The 26,769-nt window shown below is 42.4% G+C and overlaps 4 non-coding genes across 4 annotated transcripts; all 4 read right to left on the bottom strand.

Moving 5' to 3' along the window:
* Window positions 1-11,880: 11,880 nt before the first annotated feature.
* TRNAF-GAA (transfer RNA phenylalanine (anticodon GAA)) lies at window positions 11,881-11,953 on the bottom strand. The gene has a single exon. It is a non-coding gene; the product is annotated as a tRNA-Phe (tRNA).
* A 5,090-nt stretch (window positions 11,954-17,043) lies between these two features.
* Window positions 17,044-17,116, bottom strand: TRNAR-CCU (transfer RNA arginine (anticodon CCU)). Its single transcript has one exon. It is a non-coding gene; the product is annotated as a tRNA-Arg (tRNA).
* A 572-nt stretch (window positions 17,117-17,688) lies between these two features.
* TRNAL-CAG (transfer RNA leucine (anticodon CAG)) lies at window positions 17,689-17,771 on the bottom strand. The gene has a single exon. It is a non-coding gene; the product is annotated as a tRNA-Leu (tRNA).
* Window positions 17,772-21,897: 4,126 nt separating this feature from the next.
* On the bottom strand, window positions 21,898-21,970 carry TRNAR-CCU (transfer RNA arginine (anticodon CCU)). Its single transcript has one exon. It is a non-coding gene; the product is annotated as a tRNA-Arg (tRNA).
* Window positions 21,971-26,769: the final 4,799 nt, after the last annotated feature.

Genomic DNA, 26,769 nt, shown 5'->3' with positions numbered 1-26,769 from the left:
ATACCCTACCATCATTATATATAAATGTAAAGCAAAGTTGCATAATAAATATAGGGTACTTAGTGAACTATTTTTGATCAAAAAAAGTATACAAGATCAAAAATAGTTCACTAAGTACCCTATATTTATTATGCAACTTTGCTTTACATTTATATATAATGATGGTAGGATATGAGATATATTTTTGTCTTTTGTAGGTTTTGCTTCTTTTTGCTAGTGTGAACATGCTCCTATTTCTTGCATGTCTACCATTTTAGACCTCAGTTCACATTGCTTGGTTTCCTATAACTGTATAGCAGACTCTCTCCTTTCTAATGGGAACATGTCGTATCTTGTTACTGTGGCCCTGCTCTATGTGTCTTTAAATTCTTAGTGGGGTTTTTCCTAAAATTGTCAGCCGTTGGACTCACTGCATACCCTATAACTGTGTAGCAGACCCTCTCCTTTCTAATAGGAACATGTCGTACCTTGTTACTGTGGCCCTGCTCCATGTGTCTTTACATTCTTAGTGGTGTTTTTACTAAAATTGGTCAGCTGTTGGACTCACTGCAAACGCTATAACTGTATAGCAGACCCTCTCCTTTCTAATGGGAACATGTCGTACTTGTTACTGTGGCCCTGCTCCTTGTGTATTTAAATTCTTAGTGGTGCTTTTACTAAAATTGTTCAGCCGTTGGACTCACTGCATACCCTATAACTGTATAGCAGACCCTCTCCTTTCTAATGGGAACATGTCGTACCGCTTACTGTGGCCCTGCTCTATGTGTCTTTAAATTCTTAGAGGGGTTTTTACTAAAATTGTCAGCCGTTGGACTCACTGTATACCCTATAACTGTATAGCAGACTCTCTCCTTTCTAATGGGAACATGTCGTATCTTGTTACTGTTTCCCTGCTCTATGTGTCTTTAAATTCTTAGTGGGGTTTTTCCTAAAATTGTCAGCCGTTGGACTCACTGCATACCTATTAGAACTCTCCTGTTAGGTTTTTTCTATTTTGCTGGTCACATGACCTTTTTGCCTATTTAATCCTGCTCCGCCCTTCTGGCCATGCTGGACTTCATTGTAATTTCTACTCTTAAGCTAGCCAGGTGCTTTGTAACCTTTCTCAATCAGTTTAGCTAGGTCTTTTTACCTTTATGTTCTATGTTGTGTGTTTGTCTTTTTTCTGCTGCAATTTCTGCTAGGAGGTGTCCATCTTTCTCCCAGTCCCTAGTTTTTGTAGGGATCCCTCCCTCACATCTATAGGTCTTCGTTCAGACTAACTGAGGACTTTAGCGGGTCTGATCGCAGGATCAGGTTCCCCGTTACATCGTAGGGATCTAGCTTAGTTCTATTGTAGGGACAGATCTCCTGTCTTTCCTTAGTGCTTGTAGCCTATCATAACAGTAAGTCCAGCCCAAAAATATCTCTAAGGAAAGACCTCCAGTTTCCATCATGGTGTCTGTTCAGGATTTGGCTCAACGCCTGCAGGGACTCTCTCTGGAGGTGGCCGAGCTCCAACGACACGTGAGTAGCTGTTCTGGAGCACATTTTGTGGAGCCAAAGGTACGATTGCCTGATTTATTTTTTGGTGAACCACAAGATTTTTTTTCCTTTAAAAATGCTTGTTTATTGTATTTTCGTTTGAGACCCAGATCCTCTGGTGATGAATCACAGCGCATAGGGTTCATAATGTCACTTTTGCGCAAAGAACCTCAGGGATGGGCCTTTTCTCTCCAACCTAGTGATCCGTGCTTTAGATCAGTGGATAGTTTTTTTTCTGCTTTGGGGTTGTTGTATGATGATCCTGATCGTGTCTCATCAGCTGAGACGGAATTGAGACTTTTGAGGCAGGGATCAGGTAATGTGGAAAATTATTGTACTCACTTCCGTCGGTGGTCTGCTCAGGTGGGGTGGAACGATTCAGCTCTGAAAAGTTTGTTTCTTGCTGGGCCAGGTGAAAGGGTTAAGGATCTGCTTATTGTTTATCCTACACCTGGAAACTTGCAGGAGGCAATGCAATTAGCTATACGGGTGGACAGGAGACTGCGTGAAAGGGTTAATGAGAGTAAATCCTTTGCCATGTCAGCTCCTAGTCTTGAGAGGGTCTGTACTGACATTGTAGAGCCGATGGAGATTGGGGCGATGTCACCCCGCTCTCAGGAAAAAGACCGCAGGTTTTCTGAAGGTTTGTGCTTTTCTTGCGGAAAATCTGACCGTTTCATTAAGAACTGTGTGCTTTGTATGAACAAAGAAAAAAAAAAAAGGTCAGTTACGCCCGTATAGCCTGTTTAAACACTAAGGGGTATTTCTTTCTGCTACTACTGCAGCTCAGGAACAATTAATTGAATTTCGGGTATTTGTGGATTGTGGTTCTACTCTGAATGTGATTGATGGGGGATTCTTGGAAAAACTTAAATTAAAACCCAAACCTTTGTCATCCCCTATTGCCGTGGTTTCTGTCGATGGCTCTCCATTGAAATGTGTTACTCACAAGGTTTTTTGAATTCCCCCTCACTATTAATGGTATTCACCAAGAAAATTTGGATTTGGTATTATTAAATAATTTGCCCTCTCCAGTAATTTTGGGGTTACCCTGGTTAAAATTGCACAATCCTGTACTGGATTGGTCTACTAATGAAATTAAGTCCTGGAGCCCTAAGTGTTTTGAAAAGCGTTGTAACGGGCGCATTGCTGCTGTGGATAAAGGGGAATTACCTGTAGCTATTCAGGATTTTTGGAAAGTTTTTTCTGAGGAGGTGTCGCAAATTTTGCCTCCCCATAGAGACTATGATTGTACCATTGAATTTGTCCCTGGAGCGACTCTTCCTAAAAGTCATTTATTTAATCTTACTAATCCTGAGAGAAAGGCTTTGGAGGAATACATACAGACGAGCTTGGCCGCCGGTCATATCAGACCCTCTAAGTCACCTGTGGCTGTTGGATTTTTTTTTGTTAAAAAAAAGGACGGCGGTTTACATCCTTGTCTGGACTTTCGCGAGATTAATAAAATTACTGTACGTAATCCCTACCCACTGCCATTGATTCCTGATTTGTTTAACCAGTTAGTGGGGGCCAAGTGGTTCTCTAAAATTGATCTCCGGGGGGCATACAATTTGTTGCGCATGAAGGAGGGTGATGAATGGAAGACTGCTTTTAACACTCCCGTGGGTCATTTTGAGAATCTGGTTATGCCTTTTGGTCTTACCAATGCACCAGCATTTTTTCAGAATATTATAAATGACATCCTTAGACCTTTGATCGGCAAAAATGTGGTTGTGTATTTGGATGACATTTTGATTTATTCGCCTGATCTGGAGTCTCATTGGCGGAGCGTACGTGAGGTATTACAGTTATTAATTGACAATTCGCTTTTTGCTAAGCTAGAGAAATGTGAGTTCGCTGTACAGAGAATTAGTTTTTTGGGCTACATTATCTCCAGCGAGGGCTTTGAGATGGAGCCGGTGAAAGTTCAAGCTGTGCAGGAATGGCCTAGGCCTATTGGTTTGAAATCGATACAGAGGTTTTTGGGTTTCGCCAATTATTACAGAAAATTCATTAAAAATTTTTCTATTATTGTTAAACCACTGACCGGTCTCACCAGGAAAGGTGCTAATATGGTTCAGTGGACTACTGAGGCCATGGAAGCGTTTGTGTTTCTAAAGGAGAGGTTCAGCTCTGCCCCCATCCTTATGCAGCCTGATGTGACTAAGCCGTTTTTGGTTGAGGTTGATGCTTCTTCTGTGGGGGTCGGTGCGGTGTTGTCTCAGGAAAACAAGGATGGAGTACATCCCTGTGCCTCTTTTTCAAAAAAAATTTCTGAGACTGAACTTAATTACGATATTGGTAATCGGGAATTGCTGGCTATTAAACTCGCATTTGAACACTGGCGTCATCTCTTGGAAGGCGCTGAATTTCCCATTCAGGTTTTCACTGATCATAAAAATCTGATCTATCTTGATGCTGCCAAGCGCTTGAATGCCCGTCAGGCTAGGTGGGCACTTTTTTTTCGCGGTTTAATTTTTCCGTTACTTACATCCTGGGTACCAAGAATGTTAAAGCTGATGCGTTGTCTCGCAGCTTTTCTCCCATGGTCGGTGCTGAGGAGGAGGAGAGCATTTTACAAGAAGGTGTTGTGATTGCTGCATTGGACTCCATTTTGGAAGATGAGATTCTTAAAGCACAGGAGAATGTCCCATCTAACACTCCCCATGGGAGGTTGTTTGTGCCTAGGACCTTTAGGAGAGATTTGTTTGTTGAGTGTCATGAGTCTCGTATGGCAGGTCATCCAGGAATTTCTGAGACCAAGAGACTTGTGGGTCGCAGTTTTTGGTGGCCTGGATGGCAGAAGGAAGTCATTAAGTGGGTGCGTCAATGTACTATGTGTGCTAGATCTAAGTCTTCTTATACTCCTGCTGCGGGGTTGCTTTGCCCTCTGGAGGTTCCTAGTGCACCTTGGACACATCTGGCTATGGACTTTATTACTGACCTTCCCTCCTCTGAGGGTTTCACGGTCATCTGGGTGGTTGTGGACCATTTTAGCAAGATGTGTCACTTGGTTCCCTTCATCAAACTGCCCTGCGCTAAGATACTCGCTAAAGCCTTTGTCAAGGAAATTGTCAGACTCCATGGTGTTCCTACTGACATTGTTTCTGATAGGGGACCTCAGTTCGTGGCTCGTTTTTGGCATGCCTTTTGTGACAGGTTGGGAGTTCATTTGTCGTTTTCATCTGGATATCATCCTGAGTCTAATGGCCAGACAGAAAGGAAGAATCAGAATATTGAGCAGTTCTTGCGTTGTTTTGTGGCAGACAATCAAGAGGGATGGTCTGAGTTTCTGCCGCTTGCTGAATTTGCTCTTAACAACCATACATCCTCTTCTGCTGGGTGTTCGCCTTTTTTTGTTGTTCTGGGAGACATTCGTCTTTTGGGTCATTCTCCAAATTGGTATCGGCTGTGCCTGAGGAGGAGAGTTTTTCCGGTGATTTGGAGAGAGTTTGGACGGATGTGCGTGGTAATCTTCAGGAGGCTAACAAAAAATCTAAGAGGTACTTTGACAGGAAACGTCAAGAGGTTTTGTTTACGGTTGGTGACATGGTTTGGTTGTCCTCTAAGAATCTGCGGTTGAGGATTCCTTCTAAAAAATTGGGTCCCAAGTTTGTAGGGCTCTTTAAGGTGCTTCAGGTAGTTAACCAATCTGCTGTTAGGTTGGAGGTTCCTACCTCCTGGAAGATTAATCCGGTGTTTCATGTTTCTCTATTGAAAAAAGCTGATGTATCAGATAGAGACGCCACTGCCACTGTTCCTCCGGTGGTGGAGGACGGGGAATATGATATTTCCCGCATCCTTGATTCTAGACGGTATAGAGGGAGTTTGCAGTATCTCGTCGCTTGGAAGGGTTTCGGTCCCGAGGATAACTCATGGGTGAAGGCGGATGATGTTTCTGCTTCCAGACTTGTCAGAGCGTTTCACAAGAGGTTTCCTGATAAGCCTGGGCCTAGGGGATCCGGAGGATCCTCATAGAAGAGGGGGTACTGTTAGAACTCTCCTGTTAGGTTTTTTCTATTTTGCTGGTCACATGACCTTTTTGCCTATTTAATCCTGCTCCGCCCTTCTGGCCATGCTGGACTTCATTGTAATTTCTACTCTTAAGCTAGCCAGGTGCTTTGTAACTTTTCTCAGTAAGTTTAGCTAGGTCTTTTGACCTTTATGTTCTATGTTGTGTGTTTGTCTTTTTCTGCTGCATTTTCTGCTAGGAGGTGTCCATCTTTCTCCCAGTCCCTAGTTCTTGTAGGGATCCCTCCCTCACATCTATAGGTCTTCGTTCAGACTAGCTGAGGACTTTAGCGTGTCTGATCGCAGGATCAGGTTCCCCGTTACATCGTAGGGATCTAGATTAGTTCTATTGTAGGGACAGATCTCCTGTCTTTCCTTAGTGCTTGTAGCCTATCATAACAATAACCTATAACTTTATAGCAGACCCTCTCCTTTCTAATGGGAACATGTCATACTTGTTACTGTGGCCCTGCTCTATGTGTCTTTAAATTCTTAGTGGGGTTTTTCCTAAAATTGTCAGCCGTTGGACTCACTGCATACCCTATAACTGTGTAGCAGACCCTCTCCTTTCTAATAGGAACATGTCGTACTTGTTACTGTAGCCCTGCTCCATGAGTCTTTAAATTCTTAGTGGTGTTTTTACCAAAATTGGTCAGCCGTTGGACTCACTGCATACCCTATAACTGTATAGAAAACCCTCTCCTTTCTAATAGGAACATGTCGTACTTGTTACTGTGGCCCTGCTCCATGTGTCTTTAAATTCTTAGTGGGGTTTTTCCTAAAATTGTCAGCCGTTGGACTCACTGCATACCCTATAACTGTATAGCAGACTCTCTCATTTCTAATGGGAACATGTCGTACTTGTTACTGTGGCCATGCTCTATGTGTCTTTAAATTCTTAGTGGGGCTTTTCCTAAAATTGTCAGCCGTTGGACTCACAGTATACCTTATAACTGTATAGCAGACCCTCTGCTTTCTAATGGGAACATGTCGTACCTTGTTACTGTGGCCCTGCTCCATGTGTCTTTAAATTCTTAGTGGGTTTTTTCCTAAAATTGTCAGCCGTTGGACTCACTGCATACCCTATAACTGTATAGCAGACTCTCTCCTTTCTAATGGGAACATGTCGTACTTGTTACTGTGGCCCTGCTCCATGTGTCTTTAAATTCTTAGTGGGGTTTTTCCTAAAATTGTCAGCCGTTGGACTCACTGCATAACCTATAACTGTATAGCAGACTCTCTCCTTTCTAATGGGAACATGTTGTACTTGTTACTGTGGCCCTGCTCCATGTGTCTTTAAATTCTTAGTGGGGTTTTTCCTAATATTGTCAGCCGTTTGACTCACTGCATACCCTATAACTGTATAGCAGACTCTCTCCTTTCTAATGGCAACATGTCGTACTTGTTACTGTGGCCCTGCTCCATGTGTCTTTAAATTCTTAGTGGGGTTTTTCCTAAAATTGTCAGCCATTGGACTCACTGCATACCCTATAACTGTATAGCAGACTCTCTCCTTTCTAATGGGAACATGTCGTACTTGTTACTGTGGCCCTGCTCTGTGTGTCTTTAAATTCTTAGGAGGGTTTTTCCCAAATTTTGAGAGCCCTTGCTGTCACAGCATGGGCATTACCACTTATAGGAAACCCGCTCCTTTATAATGGGAACATTTTTTTTACTGAGACCCTCCTCTATGTTTCTTCAAAGGGGTATTGGGTTGCGTCCAAATTTTTGGCAGACCTTGCAGTCACTGGATATGCAATAACAGTATAGGAGACCCACTTGTTATTAATGGGAACAACAAAGTATAGCCGGCTTATGGCTCTCTAACAATAGCTAGGGCCAACTGGCGGCCTTTTAAGAATAGTAAGGGCCGTCTGATGTTCCTATAAAAATAGGCTTTATGACTTTCAGAGTCCCTCCATCATAAATAAAACAGGAAGTGTCTGATGATGTGTCACACACCACATTGCCAGATAAAGTTGTAAAATGTTAAAATGACATTTCCCGGTGAATGCGTTTGTCTTAAAAAAAAAACTTTAAAAAAAACAAAACAATAGGATCTTTCTTTAGTATAAAAAACAGTGTCACCAATTTAACAACAATGTAATCACATTGTTCAGCTCAAGCACCTCCTTCTCCATCTCCGAAATGACCACATCAGTCACAAGGTGACAGCACTGCCTTGGCCAAGCGGCAACTGGCTGTGCTGAAGATAACATGCTTAGTGCTTAATTGACAAACCGCCCAGCGCTGCAGAGTTGTTGAAAGCTGTAACACAGCAGCCTGATCTGTGGCTCTCACCGCTGAACATACAGCCAGGCATGGTCGTGTGTGACAATGGGCAGAACCTGGTGACGGAGAAATTACAGCCGGGGTAGATACGGTTTCCCTCTATGCCAGTCCTTTCACCGAGCTAAAGAATATGGCTGTGGTGAAATACAACTCCCACTGAGAAGCTGTTTCAGATTGAAAAACATTGTGCCCACCAGAAGATTTGATTCTGAGGGCTAACCTTTCTCCCCTGCTCAAGAGCCCCATAGCAGCTGCAAAGTTAGCTCTATCATGAACTTTCCTGAGGCAGAAGCCAAGGCTCACCAGAGGATTCTCTGGTGGGACTGTCCAACCATGCCAAGAAGCAGTCCTGGCTAAGAAAAGTGTGTGGAAAGGTTCCTGGACACTCTATGGCTGCTTTTTTACAGAGGTGGAAACCCATGCAAACATGGGGAGAACAAACAAAGTCCTTGCAGATGTTGTCTTTTCTGGGATTTGAACCCAGGCTCCCAGCACTGCAAGTCTTCAGTGCTAACCACTGATCCAATGTGCTGCCGTTCACCCTCTAATATTTAACAGGCAGGAGAAACTTGCACCTGCTGCCACTCTATCTTCAGCTCCTTTATGAGAAAATGTATTTGGGCAGCCACTCAGTCTACCAAATAAAATTCCTGAGAAGGAAATTGGGGATGGCTTCGCTATTGGTTCTGGGGGCAGTGCTAATACCATGGCGTCATACCATAGTTTGCTGGAAATATTCCAGGCTGGTAGGAGGCAAGCAAATTCCCCCAGAAAAGTACCAGCAGTAATGTTCAGGGACCCGTGCATGTAGAAGACGGAGACAACACCGGGAGAAATAGTGACGGCTGGGGACCGAGTATGGACACGAGGCATGTGGTTGTGAAAAGCTTCCGCCTCCATGGGCCTAAAAAGCCACATTTCAAGTGCAAGTGGCTTTACAGGACTTCCTGGGAGAAATGACATGCAGGCTAGATAAGGTTTCTCTCTATGCCAGTCCTTTCACCGAGCTAAATACAACTGTCAGCAAAAAAAGTTGTGGACTGGCTCCGTACCATCCCTGGCCACATTCACCTGTCCACGTGTTTGTGGTTAGGTGGTCCTTCCCAGTAAGTGCACTGAGGAGGGCACGGGTAATGTTGTGGGACCCGTGCTTGTGGAAGGCGGAGGCGATACCGGGAAATATAGTGGTGGCTGGGGACTGAGTATGGACACCCAGCCGCCGCCGGCATAAGGTTGTGAAAAGCTTCCACCTCCACGAGCTTAAAAGGCCATATTTCAAGTGCAAAAAGCTGCCCAGAAATCTGGCAGTTTAGTGTTGCGGCCTGTGGGTGGGTGGCTGGCTGCATACTTGCACTTGCATTCCAAGTAACAGAAAACTAAGCAGATGGTGGCCTCGATCATCATCATGGCCTCACCTCGGCACTATGAACTCTCCTGAAGGAGAAGCCAGGGCCCGCCGGAGGAGTCTCCGGGTTCTCTGGTGAGCCCGTTTAACCCTGCCGAAAAGCAGCCCTGGCTAAGAAAAGTGTGGGGGAAGGTTCCCGGACACTCTATAGCTGCTTTTTTAATGTGGATCGGCCATGCTTATGCATGTTATTTCTCAAACCGCATTACAGATCAAGCCTTTGTCCAACTCTGTATTCAAGAAAATAAATGCGCAAAGAAAGATGTGTGTGTGTGTGTGTGTGTGTGTGTGTCAAAGCACCACCGACAAGGGCGAATTGATGTTGGACGGGCTGCCATTGCTTCTGCAACAAGCTTCATTACAGGACTTCCTGTGAGAAATGACATGCAGGCTAGATAGGGTTTCCCTCTATGCCAGTCCTTTCACCGAGCTAAAGACAACTGTCAGCAAAAAAAAGTTGTGGACTGGCTCCGTACCGTCCCTGGCCACATTCACCTGTCCACGTGTTTGTGGTTAGGTGGTCCTTCCCAGTAAGTGCACTGAGGAGGGCACGGGTAATGTTGTGGGACCCGTGCTTGCGGAGGCGATACCGGGAAAAATAGTGGCGGCTGGGGGCCGAGTATGGACACCCGGCCGCCACCGGCATGAGGTTGTGAAAAGCTTCCACCTCCACGAGCTTAAAAGGCCACATTTCAAGTGCAAGCAGCTGTCAAAAATTTGGCAGCATAGTATTGCAGCCTGTGGGTCGGTGGCTGGCTGCCTGCTTACTTGTGCTTGCATTCCAAGGAATGGGGTAGGGACAACTGAACGCTGCAGTGGGACAAGGACGTGGATGGTGATTGTTGAAAGTCTGCAACGACAGGTGCATGGCGGGAGGCATCTTCGCATGCGCCAAGGATCACTTATGATAGGCACACTTTTAGGCAGTGACCTGGAAGTCAGAGATGCTTCCAGAGGTCTTCCCCATGCTGTTCCCATGTCTTTTCAGCACTGTATGCATGTGTCTGATGATGTGTCACACACCACATGGCCAGATAAGGTTGTAAAATGTTAAAATTACATTTCCTGGTGAATGCATTTGTCTTGGTTGAAAACAATGCAAAAGTGCAAAAACACATCAAAAACGCAACGTGTTTAACATAGCCCAAGGTGTGGAGGAGTATTTTTGGTTTTGGTTATTTATTTTGCCTTCTATACAAGTCATTACCCTGGAAAGTATGTTTCTTAACATATTTACCAGGAAAATCCATTTTGGTTTTGTTTTTGTATGTTTTATTGAGTCCGTAAAAGTGGCGTAATACTCTGACAACATTGTTAACAGCAGTGACCTGGGAGTCAGAAATGCTTCCAGGGGTCTTCCCCATGCTGTTCCCATGTCATTTGAGCACTCTTCCCATCGATTTGGGCAATTTTTAGGCTCTATGCAGACCGCCAGGGGGAGCCGCCTGAAAAATGCTCGAGTTTCCCATAGACTGACATTCGGCTCGTTGCTCGGGTCGAGCACCCGAGTATTCCAATTTGCTCTACCCGAGCAACAAGTACCCGAGCATTTTAGTGCTCGCTCATCACTAAAAACTATACCTCTCAAAATATTCTACTTTTAGTGATCGATTTTGAGATTGCCGCCAATAGAGGACCCACAACTAATCAATAACAGGAGAGAAGCTGTACAATTTCTTGAAAAAAATATTGATGTCAGAAGCAGGAGTCAAACCCACGCCTCCAGAGGAGACTGTGAAGTGAATGCAGCGCCTTAGACAACTCAGCTATCCTGACTTCTGCTGGTTTGAGTAAATTAACTCTTTCTAAGCTAAGCAGCAGAAAGATGAGCATTACTTGTGATGAAAGGAAATATATCATGATTTATTTTATTTCAATATTCATTTTTAATTCCTTAGTGACGGAGCCAATTTTGAGCTTAGCGACCAAAGCCACATTTTTTAAAACTGACACGTGTCACTTTATGTGGTAACAACTCTGGAATGCTTAACATATCCCCGTGATTCTGAAAGTGTTTTTCCGTGACACATTGTACTTTATATTAACAGCAAATTGAGGTCAATATGTTTTTAGTTTTTCTTGTGAAAGTATCTAAAGTTTGCTGAAAATTTTTAAATGTTACCAATTTTTTTACTTTGACTGCTTATATCCTAAAACCAACAAGTCAGACAACCAAACAAGTTAATAAATAACATTTCCTATTTGTCTACTTTATGTCAGCATCATTTCCCAAACCTCCTTTTATTTTGTTAAGATGTTAGAAAGGTTAAAATTTAGCAGCAAGATTTAATTTTCTTTTTAAGAAAATTTAAGAAAATTTCCAAGTTCTATTTTTTACAGACCTAGTCAGTTTTGAAGTGACTTTGAGGGGCCTATATTTTGGAAAAACATCACTGGATTCACCCTAAGAATTTGTTCACACAATGCATTCCCAAACAAAAATGACACCGCAGTATAACTGATGTGCTTTTACAATATTTTTTACGTTTACAGCAAAAAATGCATTGGAAACGCATCATGTGAACCATGATTGCCATTTTTAAAATTATGATATTAAGTGTCTTTATGATCTGTGAATTGTGGAGTCCTGGAAAAAATAAACGCAGAGGAAAATGTAAAAGCATTCTTTAAAAAAATACCTCTCCATATGCCGAAACCCGCGATTGAACCAAGGACCTTTAGATTTTCAGTCTAACACTCTCCCAACTGAGCTATTTCAGCTGGTGATGAGCTGTAAACTTCAACAGTGTAAACTGAGGTCTAAAAAAGTTTCAATAAAAGAAAATTATATTGTTATATCACCGGCAGTTCTAAAAATTAATTTTCCTAGTGGAAAAATAGAAAAATTCTAGCAGCATATTGACAATAATACAAGAGTGGAGAAGTCAGGGTAGAAATACCCACAATTTGTTATAAGACCTTTTTATTGTAAATAGAACAGACCAAATACTGCACTTTACTGTACAGAGAAACGCCTTCAAGAGGACCCGTCCCAAGGTCAGAACTGAACAGTTTTTGCCCCTATTTTATTCCCACTGTTCTCCTGAGTTTACCACTTTTTGCTCTTTGAAATTCCCCATCCAGTACCTGAGATATGGGCATTTTTATTTAGCGATAATTTTTTTATGTCTTTTACCAAGGGGGCGTTGCTCGCAGGGTAATAATGCATAGCAGCCTAAAGACACGCCCACAGAGAATCCTGTGAGCCACACCCCTTTGGCAAAGAACAGAAAAATTTTCACTAACATAAAGATCCCAGATCTCTGGAATTGTATGACAGGTTCAAAAAAAAGGAATAATGAGGGGAGCAGCGGGAATAAAACAAGGGGCGAAAACTGGAAACTTTTGACCCGGTGATAGGTCATCTTTAATGGTTTTAAAAACAGCCATAAATCACAACTGCTAAATGATACACTGCACATGTACATGCTTTCTGGAAACAGGATGATCATCTAAGCGTACTGACACGAAGAATAATGCTGCCTTATCACTTTTACCACACGCAGAACGGCATAAAAAAAACCCCAAAAAACAATTCCTGAATTGTCTTTGGTTTTTGTTAAGTTTACCTCCCAAAAAACGGAATAGAAAGCGATCAAAAAATGTCACGTACCCAAAAATGGTACCAATAAAAATGTCAACTCGTCCCGCAAAAAACAAGCTGTCACATGACTCTGTTGGCCGAAATATGGAAAAATTATAGCTCTCAAAATATGGCGATGCAAAAACTAGATTTTGCAAAAAATAGTGTCTTTTAGTGTGTGACAGCTGTCAGTCATAAAAACCCGATATAAATCTGGTATCGCTGTTAGCACACCGACCCGAAGAATAAAGTAATCTCATCACTTATACCGCAAAAGGAACGACGTAAAAAATAAATAAAACCAATTCTTCACCTGCTACTGATTTGTTTATTATATCTCCCAATATGCTCACCACACATCTAGATAAGTTCCCCAAGGGGTCTAGTTTCCAAAATGGTGTCACTTGTGGGGGGTTTCCACTGTTTAGGCACATCAGGGGCTCCCCAAATGCAGCATGGCGTCCGCTAATTATTCAAGCAAATTTTACATTCAAAAAGTCAAATGGCGCTCCTTCCCTTCCAAACCCTGCCGTGCGCCCAAACAGTGGTTTGCCTCCACATATGGGGTATCAGCGTGTTCAGGAGAAATTGCACAACAAACTTCATGGTGCAATTTATCCTATTACCCTTATGATAATGCAAAATTAGGGGATGAAAAACATTTTTGTGGTAAAAATGTGAAAATTTTATTTTTACAGCTCAATATTATAAACTTCTGTGAAGCACCTTGAGGTTCAAGGTGCTCACCACACATCTAGATAAGTTCCCTAAGGGGTCTAGTTTCCAAAATAGTCTCACTTGTGGGGGGTTTCCACTGTTTAGGCACATCATGAGCTCTCCAAACGCAACATGGCGTCTGCTAATTATTCAAACAAATTTTACATTCAAAAAGTCTAATGGCGCTCCTTCCCTTCCGAACCTTGCCGTGCGCCCAAACAGTGGTTTTCCCTCACATATGGGGTATCAACGCGCTCATAAGAAATTGCACAAAAAAATTTGGGGTCCATTTTTTCCTGTTACCCCTGCAAAAATAAAAAAAATTGGGTCTAAAGTAACATTTTTGTGAAAAAAGTTAAATGTTAATTTTTTTCTTCCACATTCCAAAAATTCCTGTGAAGCACCTGAAGGGTTAATAAAGTTCTTGAATGTGGTTTTGAGCACCTTGAGGGGTGCAGTTTTTAGAATGGTTCACTTTTGGGTATTTTCTGTCATAAAGACCTCTCAAAGTGACTTCAAATATGATGTGGTCCCTAAAAAAATGTTTTGTAAATTTTGTTGGAAAAATGAGAAATTGCTGGTCAACTTTTAACCCTTATAGCTTCCCAACAAAAAAAACTTTTGGTTCCAAAATTGTGCTGCTGTAAAGTAGACATGTGGGAAATGTTATTTTTAACTATTTTGTGTGACATATCTCTCTGATTTAAGGGCATGAAAATTCAAAGTTTGAAAATTGCAAAATTTTCAAAATTTTTGCCAAATTTCTGATTTTTTCACAAATAAACGCAAGTGATATCAAATAAATTTTACCACTATCATGAAGTACAATATGTCACGAAAAAACAGTCTCAGAATCAGGGGAATCCATTGAAGCGTTTCAGAGTAATTACTTCATAAAGTGACAGTGGTCAGAATTGAAAAAATTGGCCCGGTCACGAAGGCAAAAACAGGCTCTGGCGCGAAGTGGTTAATTATTGTATTATCTTTAACTGTTGCTTATAACTGTTGTATATGAACCTCTGAATTGTAAAGTGCTCTGGAATATGTTGGCGTTATATAAAAGAATATTATTATTACATCATGTTACTCTAAGATAAAAAAAAACTGCTGACTGATTCACTTTAAATTCTATAAAACCAACAAACAAGCAGCAGCCAGCTATGATACAGAATTCGCTGATGTCTTCATCCCTCAACAGATTTTTTTACAGTTTTGAAATCTGACACTCTGCCCAATCCCAGTATACCACTAGCAACCATTTCAGTGCGCCAAAAGCCAGGGATGGACAATACCTAATTGACCTATTACAGTATGTACAGGTGCTTCTCACAAAATTAGAATATCATCAAAAAGTTAATTTATTTCAGTTCTTTAATAGAAAAAGTGAAACTCGTGTATTATATAGAGTCATTGCAAACAGAGTGATCTATTTCAAGTGTTTATTTCTGTTAATGTTGATGATTATGGCTTACAGCCAATGAAAACACAAAAGTCATTATCTCAGCAAATGAGAATAATTAACAAATAATACCAACAAAGGCTTCCTAGGTGTTTAAAAAAAAGTCCCTTAGTCTATTTCAGTAGGCTCCACAATCATGGGGAAGATTGCTGACTTGACAGATGTCCAGAAGGCAGTCATTGACACACCCCACAAGGAGGGTAAGCCGCAAAAGGTCATTGCTAAAGAAGCTGGCTGTTCACAGAGGGCTGTATTCAAGCATATTAATGGAAAGTTGAGTGTAAGGAAAAAGTGTGGTAGAAAAAGGTGCACAAACAACCGGGATAACCGCAGCCTTGAAATGATTGTTTAGAAAAGACCATTCAAAAATTTGGGGGAGGTTCACAAGGAGTGGACTGCTGCTGGAGTCATTGCTTCAAGAGCCACCACACACAAACGTATCCAGGACATGGGCTACAGGTGCCACATTCCTTGTGTCAAGCCACTCATGACCAATAGACAACGCCAGAAGCGTTTTACCTGGGCCAAGGAGAAAAAGACCTGGACTGTTGCTCAGTGGTCCAGCTTCACTGTCCACTGTCTCTGAAGAGAGGCAGCAGTGTAAGTGCAGGCCCCGCCCACTGCACTTGATGCTCATTTGCATAACAATTAAACAGTACATTTCTCTAAAATGTAAACCTAGATTTTCAAAATAATGGTATTTCTGTGATCAGCATTACAGGGACTTTATAAAAATGTCATTAGTTTGGGGTGTAAAACCTGATGAGAGGTTCCCTTTAAGAGCAATATTCCAGATTTCAGTGTAATTATTTGCAGGGATCCAGGTAACATTAAGATGCTGTTTGGCAATAAATCTGCTTTTGCTATTCCTTCCAGTGATTTTCCGATGTGTAAATTTATGACAAGCAAAATGTCAGCACTAATGGGGCCAATGTCTCACTCACATGTCTTACTCTGGGTGCGAATGGAAACAGGATGAAATCTTCACCCATCAGAATTCTTTCTTTTGTTGCAAAGGGGAAGATTGAGGCCTGAATTGGAATCTGTGATGAAACCAATAAACTAGATTATTTTGGCTGGAATCATTTTGGATTTTTCCCAGTTCTGGAGAAGATCCATAGTAATCTGCAGATGGGAAAGCAAAGATAATCTATCTGATCTGCTGATGGGCTGCAGCGTTCACTTGACAAGCAAAGTAACCAGATCCCCAGGTAACACGGCGCTCGGAGAGAAGAAGTTGGGCTTGTTTGGGATTTACAGTTTTTACTTCTTTTATTCTGTATACCGAGAGCATTGAAAAGGGATTTTCCAGTAGTGGACAAACCCTTTGAGGGTATGTTCACACATTGCGTTTTTTGCTGCCTTTTTATTCTGCAGCAAAACCTGATCTCTTGCCAGGAGGTTTGTTCGGGATTTTTCTTGCTTTTTTGCTTTTTTTTTGGTGCGTTTTTTAACTGTCCTTTTGTCTCTTTTATGCATGTACATAAAGTTCAGTGAAAAAAAGTCTCATTCTGGTTTTGACACAAAAAATGCTGAAAAAACACTGAAAACCCTGACACCTGCGTTTTTGGTGCGTTTTTTCAGCATTTTTTTCATCACCCATTATTTCCAATGGGTGAAAAATTGTTGAAAAAAACACTGAAAGAAGTGACATGCTATATTTTGCAAAAAACCCAACCAAGGCACAAAATCCTGATAAAAAAAACATGATATGAGCATGAGATTTCTGGAATCTCATAGACTTTGCTGGTACTGTAAAACGCAACTGAAAATTTGCATAAAGAAATGCATCAAAAAACGTTGAAAAAAACATGATGTGTGAACGTAGCTCCAAACCGCTGGACCTTCCCGCCTTACATTTTCTTCCAAGATATTAACTCTTTGTAGAAGAGTCGATAATACAATCAGCAATACCTGAATTTATAGTAGATAAAGGACAATCACTGGTAAAATTCAAGAAAGTTGCTCTTAGTGCAAACATTACCCTTAACATAATGGAGACAATAAAGAAATGTAGGAAGATAAAAAATGTTGGAGAAAAAGCTTATGAAGCACCCCAGATGGGACTCAAACCCACAATCCCTGGCTTAGGAGGCCAGTGCCTTATCCATTAGGCCACTGGGGCTTAGTGGGGGCTGACTGCTCACATTACCTGGACTTTTTTCACATTTCATAAATCAGTGGAAATGTTTTTTAGCTGATATTCCTTTATTCTTTTAATACCACACCAGGATTGGTTTATTTTGTTTGCAGTAATGTAGTAAAACGCTGTATATCTATATTCCCGTATATACAGGTGTTAGTGCTCACATAACTGCGCTGTAAAGTAAGGAATGTGATCAGACAGGTCGTCACTGATTGTCGATACGATATGGGGTCGGATCACAGTATGATATAGGATTAGGCTTCATCATATTCTCATTACGATATACCATATCAATGGCAGGGATTGGGTTAAAGGTGTTGTCTCACAAATAAATGTTTGTTTAATTCTCGATTCCTTAGATGTCCCTTTAAGAAATCATTGTAGGCTGAAATTAGTTAAAAGAAGCTTAGGGAGAAGAGCTGAAGGTCCGTGGCTCAATGCTGCGTTACCATATAAATTCTATATAAGATTTCAGTGTTATTATGTGTTCTAACATGTACTAATCAATAACAGGAGAGAAGCTGTACAATGTCAGGAAGGAAAAGAACTGATGTCAGAAGTGGGATTCGAACCCACGCCTCCAGAGGAGACTGCGACCTGAACGCAGCGCCTTAGACCGCTCGGCCATCCTGACTGCTGCTGAATGCTGTGAATTAACTGTTTCCAAACCAGTCAGCTACAAGCTGATTAGTGTTTATCATGAATGGAAATGTAGCATAATTTATTTTTATTATTGATCTTTAACCCCTTAGTGACAGAGCCACTTTTGAGATTAACGACCAAGCTCATTTTTTTCAATCTGACAAGTGTCACTCTTTGTGTTAATAATTCTGGAACGCTACAACATATAATAGCGTTTATTTGTGACATATTGTCCTTTATGTTAGCAGTAAATTTAAGTCAATATGTTTTTAGCTTTTTTTGTGAAAATATCTAAAGTTTGCTGAAAAGTTTGAGAAATTTGTCATTTTCAAACTTTGAATGCTTATATCCTTAACCCCTTTACAGCCTGGGGCATAATAGTATGCCCCAGACTGTCACCCCCCGTTCAGCGCAGGCTCCGGTGGTGAGCCCACACTGAACCAGGCACATGTCAGCTGATTTTTACAGCTGACATGTGCCCGCAACAGCCGCGGGTGGAATCGCGATCCACCACAGCTGTTAAAATGTTAAATGCCGCTGTCAAACTCTGACAGCGGCATTTAACAGCGCCGCGCTGGAAGTGCGTTACTTACCCCGCCCATCGGTGACTCCTTCACGTGATCACGGGTCACTGATGGGTGGGCATGACAACCCTGGGTCTGCAGCAGACCCCAGAGGTTGTCATGTACTGATCGCTATGAGCGCCACCTAGTGGTTGGTGCTCATAAGCACAGGAGCATTTCTGCTACATAGAGGTGATCTGTTCATCACCTCTATGTAGCAGAGACGATCGGACAGTTGCTGCTTCTAGTATCTTATGGAGACTATAGAAGTATGCAAAAAGTAAAAAAAAATGTTTTTAAAAATATTAAAAGAATAAAAAATATATAAAAGTTTAAATCACCCCCCTTTCACGCCATTCAAAATAAAATAATAATAAAAAAACACATACACATATTTGGTATATTTTTAAGCATTTCCGCAGCGGCAAAAACGCTGCAGAAATGCTTAACAAACGCTTGGTAGAAGGTCTGCCATGTTCCCCAATGATAATCCGCATGTGCTGTGCACATGCTGCAGAAGTTTCCACTGCGGATTATCATTGCGGAAAAAAACGCAGCAGTACCAATTATTTTGTGGAAGCGCTGCGTTTTCGCCGCCATTGACTTGCATTAGATTGCATGGATTATGCATCACTGTATATGTAGATGCGCATTCCATGCTTTCTAATGTGCGGATGGTACCCGGGTGTAGAGGAGAGGAGACTCTCCTCCGGACCTGGGTACCATAGAAAACTGTAAAAAAAAAGAATAAAATAAAAAATAAATATATACTTACCTTCTGGCGGCCCGCGCTGCGCTCCTCCTCGCATGCTGGCAGCTCGCGATGGACTGAAGGACCTGCGCTGACGTCATAGTCATGTGACGGGTCACGCGACGCTGAAGTCGGCAGGTCCTTTAGTCTACCGCTGCCGGCAAGGGAGAACGGAGTGAAGCAAGACACCGGGGGCCATTAGAGGGTAAGTATATATATATTTTTTTATTTTTTTACCATTCTTTCGGTCACAGTATATAAATCCATGCCGTTTGCATGGATTTATATAGTGTGACCAAGTTGTCAAGCACTTTCCAAGTGATGCTAAAATTGCTTGGAAAGCGCTTGTCAACCCGCATGTGGAAATACAAGTGAAGAACGCTTCACATCCGCATGTCCCTGGCAGGAAAAACGCATATACAATCCGCATGTACAATCCGCATGTACAATCCGCATGTACAATCCGCATGTACAATCCGCATGTACAATCCGCATGTACAATCCGCATGTACAATCCGCATGTACAATCCGCATGTACAATCCGCATGCGTTTTTTTCTGCCAGGGAGATGCAGAAACGCTCAGGAAAAATCCTGAGCATTTCTGCATCGTGGGCACATAGCCTTAACATTAATTTTCCTAGTGGAAATATAGAAAGTTCTAGCAGCATATTGACAGTGATACAAGACTGGAGAAGTCAGGGTAGAAATAACCACAATTTGTTATAAGACCTTTTTATTGTATTTAGAACAGACCAAATACTGCACTTTACTGTACAGAGAAACGCCTTCACGAGGACTCGTCCCAAGGTCAGAACTGACCAGTTTTTGCCCCTATTTTATTCCCACTGTTCCCCTGAGTTTACCACTTTTTGCTCTTTGAAATTCACCATCCAGTTCCTGAGATATGGGCATTTTTATTTAGTGATAATTTTTTATGTCTTTTATCAAGGGGGCGTTGCTCGCAGGGTAATAATGCAGAGCAGCCTAAAGACACGCCCACAGAGAATCCTGTGAGCCACACCCCTTTGCCAAAGAACAGAAAAATTTGTACTAAACGTAAAGATCCCAGATCTCTGGAATTGTATGACAGATTAAAATAAAGGAATAATGAGAGGAGCAGCAGGAATAAAACAAGGGGCGAAAACTGAAAACTTTTGACCCGGTGATAGGTCATCTTTAATGATTTTAAAAACAGCCATAAATCACAACTGCTAAATGATACACTGCACATGTACATGCTTTCTGGAAACAGGATGATCATCTAGGCTGGAGCACATGATTTTTACATCATTTAGACGCCAATGTCCTCCCTTCCACAGAGGAAACCATTAGCGCTCAATTCAGGAAGGGGCTGGAACTTGGCCTGCGGCTAATTTTAAATGGAATCTGTCACCAGGTATTTGCTGTTATCTGAGAGCATCATAATGTAGGGACAGAGATCCTGATTCAACAACGTTTCACTTGCTGGGCTGCTTGCTGTAGTTTTGATAAAATCCCTGTTTTATCTGCTGCAGATTTAGCAGTGCTCTGAATGCTGAGCTTTGTATAACTCTGCCCACACCACTGATTGACAGCTTTTGTGTACACTGCATAGGCAGAAAGCTGCCCATCAGCAGTTTGGGTGTGGTTATACAGAGCAGGAGAACTACATGTGCTATTGTGATAATCTGCTGATAAAACCCTGATTTTATTGAAATTGCAAAAGCTGCACAGTAAGTGATACATTGCTGGAATCAGGGGTTCTTACCCTATATCATTGTAGATTTTAAGCTCTTACGAGCTGGGTCGTCAGTTTTTTTGCCTTAATTATTGTATTATCTCTAACTGTTACTTATGACTGTTGTATATGAACCTCTGAATTGTAAGGACCGATCCAGATTCACTGTCCTTTCCGGAGGAAGTTTTATCTTTCATGATTGGGCTGAGTTACTGCAATCAAATTGACATTACTCCTAAGAATAATATACTACTTACACTCCCGCTGCCAGTCTTGTTACAGTGATTGGCAGGTCACTATTTATTCAGTAACCTGCCTCTTCCTCCCGAGATCCAGTGCCATCATTCCCCATGGTAGAGAATAGGGAAGAGCAGCAGCAGTGTAAGTGCAGGCCCCGCCCACTGCACTTGTGGCTCATTTGCATAACAATGAAACAGTGCATTTCTCTAAAATGTAAACCCAGATTTTCAAAATAATAGCATGGCTATAATCAGTATTACAGGGGCTTTATATAGGGGGCTTTATCAGAATTCTTTCTTTTGTTGCAAAGGGGAAAATTGAGGCCTGAATTGGAAATCGGTGATGAAATCAAAAAACTAGATTATTTTGTCTGTAATCATTTTGGATTTTTCCCAGTTCTGGAGACGATCCATAGTAATCTGCAGATGGGAAAGCAAAGATAATCTACCTGATCTGCTGATGGGCTGCAGCGTTCACTTGACAAGCAAAGTAACCAGATCCCCAGGTAACACGGCGCTCGGAGAGAAGAAGTTGTGCTTGTTTGGGATTTACATCTTCTTCTTCTTTTATTCTGTATACTGGGAGCATTGAAAGGGATTTTCCAGTAGCGGATGACAACTATAAAACCGCTGGACCTTCTCGCCTTACATTTTCTACCACGATATTAACTCTTTGTAGAAGAGTCGATAATACAATCAGCAATACCTGAATTTATAGTAGATAAAGCACAATCACTGGAAAAATTCAGGAAAGTTACTTTTATTTAATACAAATATTACCCATAACGTAATGGAGACCATAAAGAAATGTGGGAAGGAAAAAATGTTGGAGAGAAAGTTTATGAAGCACCCCAGATGGGACTGGAACCCACAATCCCTGGCTTAGGAGGCCAGTGCCTTATCCATTAGGCCACTGGGGCTTAGTGGGGGCTGATTGCTCACATTACCTGGACTTTTTTCTATTTCATAAATCAGTGAAAATATTTAAAAGCAGAAACCCGGCCGGCTGCTGCTTCTAAGAAGGCGAGATTGAATTCTCTGAAAAAAGTAGATGGAAAAGGGAAGGAAATGATAATAAATTCCATCACATTTGGGGCAAATGCTCTCATTAAAACGAATATCGTGAAAAAAACATGAAGGAAAAGTATTTGAAACAAAAACTACATTGTGACTCTGAAACACTGCAGCATTTCAGAGAAAAACCTAATATAAGGGCTCTTGCACACAAATGATTTTCTTGGACGAGTTCTATCTGTGGTTTTCACTGATTGCTCTCGTGCGTATGATATTCTATGGGGCTGTGCACATGTTCAATTTTTTCCCCAGACTGAGTAGTCCACTGAAAAAATCTGAGATATGTCCAATTTTCATTCGAGTACAGGTCCATGAAAAAAATCAGATCGCACTCAGATGACATCTGAGTGTGCTTCAATTTTCAGGGACTGAGAGAGTGGAGAAAATGATCAAAGTCTGAATCAGAATAATAGGACTGTTTTTCTCAGATGTAGAATGGTCCTGTGACCCTACCCTAAAAGTCAGCCGGGGACCAGGATTCATGAGTGACTAGTGGAAAAGGTTGGTCCCTGCAGCTCCTCCCGCCCGCTCCTCTGGAATGATATGTCTCTCTCAGCGTGTGTATATAGGGAGAGACCTGTCAGTCATTGTCAGCGGATGAGGGGAAGCGACCAGGAACCGAGCTGCAAAGGAGACTGGTAGGAAAGGTCGTTCAGGTTCCCTTTAGACTACATTACTCACAAATACATTATACTTATGAATTCTTAGGTACTTAGCACACAAATTGGCCAATTCATGTGCGCTCACTAGATATGAAAAGGTGATCTATCTTTGAGGTGCTGTCACTAACTTAAACCTCAGGTAGGAGAGCAATACGACACTTAATAATCACAAGCAGTAGTGTAGCTACCACGGGGGCAGGGTGGGACGGTTGCCCCGGGCCCCACACTCTGAGGGGGCCCACCCGGAGCTACACTATTGTAACTGTAGTGGCGTGAGCAGCACGCCGCTACAGTTACACTCTGGACAGAGCAAGGAGACTCGATGTCCCTGCATTGCCTGGCGGCCGCTATGGGGCCCTTGAGCAGGAGGGGGCCCCCGGTGCCAGCATCGGGCCCCCCCACCATTCACCGCAACCGCGAGCTCCCTCTCCCATTAGTTCCCATAGCTTCCTCTGTGTCTGACATCACTGATGTCATCACTTGGCACCCGGCCCCCTGAGCTGAAGATGTGTGGGGGCCGGGTGCTCAGAGCAGCGGGGGAACTAGGAGGAGAAAGAGGTGAGTATTGTGCTTATTTATTTTTTCTTATGGGGGGGATTATGCTACAGACAGCCTAAGGGGGTGGGGGATTATGCTACAGACTGCCTATGGGAGGTGGGGTGGGATTATGCTACAGACTGCCTATGGGGGGCTGGGAGGATTATGCTACAGACTGCCTATGTGGGGTGGGGGTATTATGCTACAGACTGCCTATGGGGGGGATTATCCTACAGACTCTGCCTATGGGGAGTGCATTATACAGTGGTGGACAAAAATATTGGCACCCCTGCAATTCTGTCAGATAATACTCAGTTTCTTCCTGAAAATGATTGCAATCCCAAATTCTTTGGTATTATTATCTTCATTTAATTTGCTTGCAAGGAAAAAAACACAAAAGAGAATGAAGCAAAAATCAAATCATTGATCATTTCACACAAAACTCCAAAAATGGGCCAGACAAAAGTATTGGCACCCTCAGCCTAATACTTGGTTGCACAACCTTTAGCTAAAATAACTGCGAACAACCGCTTCCGGTAACCATCAATGAGTTTCTTACAATGCTCTGCTGGAATTGTAGACCATTCTTCTTTGGCAAACTGCTCCAGGTCCCTGATATTTGAAGGGTGCCTTCTCCAAACTGCCATTTTGAGATCTCTCCACAGGTGTTCTATGGGATTCAGGTCTGGACTCATTGCTGGCCACCTTAGAAGTCTCCAGTGCTTTCTCTCAAACCATTTTATAGTGCTTTTGGAAGTGTGTTTTGGGTCATTGTCCTGCTGGAAGACCCATGACCTCTGAGGGAGACCCAGCTTTCTCACACTGGGCCCTACATTATGCTGCAAAATTTGTTGGTGGTCTTCAGACTTCATAATGCCATGCACACGGTCAAGCAGTCCAGTGCCAGAGGCAGCAAAGCAACCCCAAAACATCAGGGAACATCCGCCATGTTTGACTGTAGGGACCGTGTTCTTTTCTTTGAATGCCTCTTTTTTTTTCCTGTACACTCTATGTTGATGCTTTTTCCCAAAAAGCTCGACTTTTGTCTCATCTGACCAGAGAACATTCTTCCAAAACATTTTAGTTTTCTCAGGTAAGTTTTGGCAAACTCCAGCCTGGCTTTTTTATGTCTCGGGGTAAGAAGTGGGGTCTTCCTGGGTATCCTACCATACAGTCCCTTTTCATTCAGACGCCGACGGATAGTACGGGTTGACACTGTTGTACCCTCGGACTGCAGGGCAGCTTGAACTTGTTGGGATGTTAGTCGAGGTTCTTCATCCACCATCCGCACAATCTTGCGTTGAAATCTCTCAGCAATTTTTCTTTTCCGTCCACATCTAGGGAGGTTAGCCACAGTGCCATGGGCTTTAAACTTCTTGATGACACTGCGCACGGAAGACACAGGAACATTCAGGTCTTTGGAGATGGAATTGTAGCCTTAAGATTGCTCATGCTTCCTCACAATTTGGTTTCTCAAGTCCTCAGACAGTTCTTTGGTCTTCTTTCTTTTCTCCATGCTCAATGTGGTACACACAAGGACACAGGACAGAGGTTGAGTCAACTTTAATCCATGTTAACTGTCTGCAAGTGTGATTTAGTTAATGCCAACACCTGTTAGGTGCCACAGGTAAGTTACAGGTGCTATTAATTACACGAATTAGAGAAGCATCACATGATTTTTCAAACAGTGCCAATACTTTTGTCCACCCCCTTTTTTAGGTTTGGTGTGGAATTATATCCAATTTGGCTTTAGGACAATTCTTTTTGTGTTTTTTCATTGAAGACAAATTAAATGAAGATAATAATACCAAAGAATTTGTGATTGCAATCATTTTCAGAAAGAAACTGAGTATTATCTGACAGAATTGCAGGGGTGCCAATACTTTTGGCCACCACTGTACTATATTGAGGACTTTCTGGCGCATTATACTATATGTAGGCTATTTGTACAGTGTGGGGATTACAGTTAGGGTCATACCGTGTGGGAGATTATGTGGGGTCTTTGCACAGTGTAGGGGCCATCATATGTGTGGGAGATAATGTGGGGTCATTTGTATAGTGTAGGGGCCATCATAAAATGTGGGAGATAATGTGGGGTATTTGTGCAGTGTGAGGGCCATCATACAGTGTGGGAGATAATGTGGTATCTTTGCACATTATGGGGGCCATCATACAGTGTGGGAGATAATGTGCGGTCTTTTCACAGTGTGGGGGCCATCATACAGTGTGGGAGATAATGTGGTATCTTTGCACATTATGGGGGCCATCATACAGTGTGGGAGATAATGTGCAGTCTTTTCACAGTGTGGGGGCCATCATACAGTGTGGGAGATAATGTGGTATCTTTGCACATTATGGGGGCCATCATACAGTGTGGGAGATAATGTGCAGTCTTTTCACAGTGTGGGGGCCATCATACAGTGTGGGAGATAATGTGGGGTCTTTGCACAGTGTGGGGTCCATCATACAGTGTTGGAGACATCAGTTTGGAGGCTACTAATGGGTCAGTATACTGTGTGTTGGGTACTATACAGTGAGGGGGCATTATACTATGTATAGGAGAGCATCATACTGTGTATAGGGAGCTGTATATAGGGGGAGACTCAGGACATTATTAAATGTTAAGTGGGCACTTATCATTATAGGGGAACTCAGGTTATTGTGACTGTCAGAGGGGCACACAGAGGGCATTATTACTTTCTAAGGGGCAAAATTTGGTCACTGTTTTCTAGGGCACTTGCACATGGCATTACTATATTCTAGAGGGTTGTTTTACTATCTTGAGAGCACACAGAAGGTGCAGTAATATGGACACGTACAGCAACAGAGGCTCAGTATTGGGGTATCAGCAGGAAGAGGTGTTTGTGCAGGTTGGGAATAGATGGGGACGGGGCCTGAAATGTAAGGAGTCAAATGTGTCTTTGTTGTGATCTCTGCAGACCTGAGAGTCTGAGTCCTGGATGGAGAAGTTGTTGTGTCAGTCTGGGCCAGATGGAAAAGACGGGAAAAGTGAACAATTTAATCAGAAAGAACGTCAGCTGTAAGTTACTACATATAACAGTGCTGTGATCTCTTATATATTCTGCAGGACTGGAATCTAGCAATATGTCACCATATGGCGGTAATAGCAGTGCTGGTCTTTGTATAGAGATTATTTTCAGTAACAGTGCTGTCATCTGCTGAGGTTCTCCTACATCCACTATCTGGGTGCACCACTATTTTTGTAATCAGGGTTACCTGGTTAGGGGCCCACTCAGAAGTTTCGCCCACACTGAACCAAAGCCCTAGATACGCCTCTGATCACAAGCTATAAAAATGTTGATATTCGTTTACAAGTCTGTAACCTACATGTGGTATAGATATCTGGGCTCAGACTGGCCCACCGGTCAACAAGGAATCCTCGGGTGGGCCCCCAGTGTGCCCCTGAGCCTTGGGCATAACGATAG

Source organism: Phyllobates terribilis, unplaced genomic scaffold, assembly GCF_046119375.1.
Source record: "Phyllobates terribilis strain yellow unplaced genomic scaffold, ASM4611937v1 Scaffold_65__1_contigs__length_7625178, whole genome shotgun sequence".
Classification (NCBI taxonomy): domain Eukaryota; kingdom Metazoa; phylum Chordata; class Amphibia; order Anura; family Dendrobatidae; genus Phyllobates; species Phyllobates terribilis.
The sequence above is the reverse complement of the archived record's forward strand: the minus strand, read 5'-3'. Positions and strand labels throughout refer to the sequence as shown.